Here is a 6,000-nt window from a genome sequence, read left to right as displayed (position 1 = left end):
AGTCGGGCAGAGGCAAGAAAAACGATTTTTAGCAGAAAAACGACAATTGCATCACATACAACAAAAACCAATCAAGGCTCTGATACCACTGATGAGTTTTAGACATAAGAACAATCCTATGTGCTCATACAAACCCTAATGCTTGGATCTAGGTTTCTCTATTGTACATGCAATGAATCCAAGACTTATAAACCCTAATCTAGCATACATAATTTCGCAATTAACATATAACATCAGATCTAGATGTTTACCTCTTCAATGGAAGCTTGAATCTTCTTTCTTGGAGCTTAGAGTCACAATTGTAACAACTCTAATGGCTTACAAACACCACAAGCAAGAAGGCAACTATGAGAGAGGAGGGAGGATGCTTAATTTCGGCCTAGGGTTTCTCTTGGGAAGCAAGTGGCCAAAAGTTGAAGGCTAGGGGTCTTATTTATACTGTAGGCTGCTAGGGTTTCAGTCTAAACCCTAATGGACAGCTTATTCACCAAGCAGCCCAAGGAACCTTCTGGAATAAGGCCTTGGACGAAAATATGATGATCCTTCATCATAATTTCGTTCCCCCTTAGTCCATTAGGTTTCCCAGCCCAAAAAGTCAACTATCACACATTTGACAGTTTATGCCCCTTTGTTTAATTAATCTCTTTTAGTCACCAAATTAATTCCTAATTAATTTATGACTAATACTAATTAAATAAATATGATTTCTCCTTTAATATATTATTCTTATAATATATTAATAAACCATAATATCCTCTCTCTTTCTTTAAATTACCTTGTCAAGTTGCTTTGGTGAAGGCAACCCAAAAAGACCATGCATAACCGGGTCAAGTACATACCAAATATAGTTACGGGCTTAGACACTAATCCAACAGGTGGTACCACTGGATGGCATTCAGTTCGACGAGCGCCTGAACTATGTTGAGAGGCCCGTGGCCATATTAGAAAGGAAGGTGAAGATTCTACGGAACAAGGAGATACCTTTGGTGAAGGTACAGTGGGAACATCGGAGGGGGTCCGAGTGGACGTGGGAGCCAGAGGCAGAGATGCGGGAGCACTATCCGGAGTTGTTCGCCATGGCGGACTTCGAGGACGAAGTCTAGTTCAAGTGGCGGAGAATTGTAACGCCCCGATTCTCAGGTATCGATTTTATATAGGAATTTTCTTGATTTCAAGGTCTACTCGACGAGTTGGTTGCCCTACTCGTCGAGTAGCAGCGGGTTTGTCCGCGTGTTTTAGTGACCTACTCGCCGAGTCCAAGAAGGGGCTCGACGAGTAGGAGCTGGAGGATGAAACCCTAATTTCCGAGGTTTTGCACCCTATATAAAAGATCATTGGCCTCCCCCAGCCTCCCCTTTACTGCTTCTTGTCCCTCTCAAACCCTAAATCAAGTGTGTGTGTTCTTTTGGTGTGTTCAAGCTTGGAGGAGGAATTTTGGAGGAGAAAACACTTTGGGAAGCAAGGAAGTCAAGGCTAGGAACTCGTGGGGAACTAAGAGATTCATCAGTTGTCACTCTGTGGAAGGTATTAAGCTGTTTCTTTGGCTCATCTCTCTTTTAACCTCTTTTGCTTGAGTTTTAAGAAAGGTTTCTTGTGCTTAAGCCAAGACCTGAAGTTGTAACTTCAGATCTGGACTCCCTTTGACCTCTAGATTCATAAAGTCATCAGCTTTGCTTAGTATGAGCCTTCCCTCAAGGGTGTAACTTCATTACAAGCTTAGTTTTGTTATTTTAGGGTCTTAAAAGCCTTGCATGCACGTAAAGTTTGCAACTTTACGTGATAAGCATGCCTTAGGAAGTTGGATCTGCAATTTGGAGCCTTGGCATGGCTTAAAAAGTGTCTGTATGGTTGAAAGACTAAAGGGACTCGGCGAGTCGCATGGTCGACTCGGCGAGTCATATGAAGATGGGCATGGACCCGACGAGTTGGATGAACAACTCGGCGAGCCCGATGAAGATTGCTGTAGACTCGACGAGTTGGATGAACAACTCGGCGAGTCAGTTAGGGTTTCCCAATTAATGGATGCGTGTGGACTTGTCGAATGCAAGAAGGAAACCCGACGAGTAGCCGTGGAGCTTCGACCACGAGCCTTAGGAACTCGACGAGTCACTCTGGTGACTCGGCGAGCGGACAAGTATTGCAAGAAACTCGGCGAGTGGCGGAGGGTATTCGATGAATTGAGGTCAACATTGACTGTTGACCTTGACAGTTGACTTTGACTTTGACCATGGGATTGACTTTTGGACTTTTGAGGGCATTTTGGGAACTTATGAACATAGTTGTATGGCGATTATAGGTGGTGGGGTTTTCGGCAGTGATTCGAGAGGGTGAGCTTATCTTTCGAGTCGACATTAACAAGGTGAGTTATCCTCACTATATCAACAGGGTCTAAGGCACCAAGGCCGGCCCTTTATATATTGTATCGGAACTATGGCATGATATGTTTATTGATTACATCCTGGTAGTTAGGATAATGGTATGCTTATGCTTAGCGACCTGGTTAGGTCAACGTCCTGGTTATAGGATCATGCTATGTTAGTGACCGGTTAGGTCTGTATCCCGGTTATTGGGATGTTGCTATGATTAGTGATATGTTAGATCAGTTTGACTGTTATATGATATGAGCTAGCGTATGGTATTTATGTGCACGTGTTCGTTGATTGGGGGTTGGGTTGAGGCGGTACTGCTTTGTGTTGTAGGCCAACATACCCGGGGAGCGGTCCGGATAGGCTGTAGGCCCTGCGAGGCGGTCCAGTCATGCCGAAGGCTCGGGAGCGGTCCAGATAGGCTGTAGGCCCTGTGAGGCGGTCCAGTCAGGCTGAAGGCTCATTATGCATGCTGTCACACCCCGCTAAAGCGGAAACACAAGGCGTGGCAGTACAAAGGGTCTCATAGCAAAAGTTTAAAGACAACACCAACCATAGTATTAAAAATCATTACAAATTTACAATAAGTTTGAACAACTTTTTAAAAGAAATTACAATGTATTTAAAAGTCAACATATGCAAATGCTCCTACAAGTGTTGTGTCTCTACGTGCCTCTTACTAGATGATTCCTGAAAAAGCATGTAAAACGAGTGTCAACTATAAAAATAGTTGGTGAGTACTCACAGATTAAAAATAATATTGGTTTCAAGAGTCGAAATAAAAGTTTTGATAAAAGTTTCCATAAATAAAAGTATATTGCTAAAATGAGTTTTCAAGAATCGAAATAATTTTCGTTGTTACAAGGAGCAAACAATTTCATTGCTAAAATAAGTATACAAGTGTCGTTGTTAACATGAGAATACAAGTTTGATATGTGCATAAATATTCATATATGCATCAAGTTTCCATTCATGAGTTCACAACCCAAGCCTAATGACCAAATCGTGCCCTATTGACTACTATGTGTATCGCAAACATAGTGTATAAAATGGTAAAATGCACTCAAGCGAATCGTGCGAGTGAGGAGTTGTCTACCTCCTGATAGCGCTATCCATAATAACCATAGGCTCAAAAAAGTTAATGAGTTGTGTCTAGAGATTCCAGGGACTTAACCGCGATACAGTCCTCATGAATTAAAGTAACATACACATACATACGAAATATAGCAACCAAGTTTCATACGAGTCAAAATAAATACAACGAATCATAAATAGTTTAGGACATGCTTTTCCACCCCAAAACATTTAAAACCAAAAATAGGGGAGTGGTGAATACTCACAATGAATTGAGATGATGCAAAAGGTGCCTTGAACTACGTTCCACGTGTACCACTACTGATTCCTACAATAATGGTATTCGCTAGTGAGTCTCCAATCGAAATCTAACACTAGTATACTTACTACTACAATAGAATTATGCCAATATTGTGTCAAAATTTAATATTGATATGTTACAAACATTTTTCTGTGAAAATTAAATTTTAATGAATCAATTGTTATATAACAATTTAAGTGGAAAATTCTCATTATTGAAATGTTAATATTTAACATTTTAAGAGGTGTTCTAATGATTAAATATTCAAAAACTAAATCAATTTAGTTCTAAATTTCCCAAACTTCGTAAGTTTTAATTGAAGTCAAAGACCGTAAGATAAATTTTCTTGAATTTTTGATTTGTCTAACTATTTTTCACCATTTAATTCCTTGAATAATCATAAAATCATGGAAAAATAGTAAATTATCATGAACAATTCTTATAATTTTTGTGTAATTGTTTTACAGTGTACATAATCTGGGAAAAATATTAATATGTGTTTTCAAAAAGTTTAACACAATTTTTCTGATTTTTGTGTATTTATTCTATAAAAATAGAAATAAATAGATAACAGTTTCAAAAATTCACAAAAACTTTATTTACAAGTGTTAGTACACATACTTAAGCTGGGAAAAATATAGAAATGGATTTCTAAACTGTTTAACCTAATTTTATGATTTTTGTACATTTAAGTGTAATAAATCTTGGAAAAATAGAAGAAAAATAGCATACAGAAGATAAAAATCATCAAAATTTTTATTTATCATCCTAACATATTACAAGAGTTTCTGGTAAATTTTCATGAATTTTGGATGAGTAAAACTATTTGTCCTGTTTTTAGTCCATTATAAACACAAAAATTCAAGAAAAATTACATTTTAAAAAATTCCCAAAATATTTTTCTGAGTCTTAAATATAAGGTACAAGCTGCGAAAATAAGAAAGAATATTTTAACATTCCCTAAAGTGGTTTTATAATTTATTGGAGCTAAAAAAAGAAAATTAAAAATCATACTAAACAGTAACAAAAATCGATGAAACTTCATGAGAGATGTTCATTAACTTAAATGGTCATCCAAAAATATTTCCAGAATTGATTTACAAGTGTAAGTATTTTATATGCTTTAACACTCTATTTTCTTATTATTTTTATGTAAAAATAAAGAAAATATATATTGAGTTGAAAATTTCCAGAATGCATCTTTAAACAATTTAATAACAATGAAAATTTGTTTTTCTTATTTTTGATGTCGAAAAACATGCCTAAAGGCTCAAACAATTATAGAGAAAACTTGATTCTTGTGATTTTGGTAAAGATCATTGATGTTACTTTGAGAATTTTTGCAACATGTTCCAAAGACTTTTGAATCAAGAACTTTTTTATACCTCTTAATACATGATGTTAAGTGCTCAAATTAATTTTTCTTGATTTTTAGTGATGAATAAGACCTTTGAACATGCAATACAAAACTAGTATTCACAAAAAGGTGCTGATTGAGCAACAGTTTTGTAAAAATTACTAAAAATCAAAATATTGAAATTTTCCAGTGAGGTCAGATGGGTTTGAAATCTAACTCAAAATATTATATTTCAAAAAACTAATCTCGAATTTTGGTTAAGAAATGAATGAGATATGGCAGTTTAAAGTCACGTAAAGAAATCTGGTAGTTTGCATGCATGATGATTGGTTAGAAAAGTGAGTTTTCATCATTTCTTTGAGTAAATCTTTTGAAATATTTTAAAGATATCATGATAAACTTATATTATAGTCATGTTTCCAGAGATCAAAAGATTAAAACTTATCAAAATGTATACATGCATTTATGAACAAAATTTTGTTTCACAAAAACTCTTAACTTGAGTTTGATGTTTTAATCCTTAAAATCGATTTTTGCACTAAGATCATGAACATGCAACCTTGTTTATCATACATGCATGGTGTTAAAACACATCCATGATGTTCTAAAAACCATTTTAATAAAAAGAAAACAAGTTGGAAGAAGATGAAGAAGTAGAAGTCTGTTTTTGAAGTAAAATACACATGCATGGCTTAAATCATTGTTGTGGATCTTCAAGAGATGTATGTTCTTTACCTTAAATTTATTTGTGGCTTGAAAAACCCTTATGAATCTCCATAATTTCGTGGTTAAGAGGCTGTGGTTGTGGTATTTGGAGAAAAAAAAATTAGAGAGAAGGTAGAGAGAGTTTTCTAGAGAGAGAAAGAAGAGAGATGTGTGTGTGTTGGAGAATGAGAGTGTGA

Source organism: Lactuca virosa, chromosome 4 (assembly GCF_052849685.1).
Source record: "Lactuca virosa cultivar CGN04683 chromosome 4, Lactuca_virosa_CGN04683_v6, whole genome shotgun sequence".
In the NCBI taxonomy this organism is placed as follows: Eukaryota; Viridiplantae; Streptophyta; class Magnoliopsida; order Asterales; family Asteraceae; genus Lactuca; species Lactuca virosa.
This window is presented reverse-complemented; position numbering follows the sequence as displayed.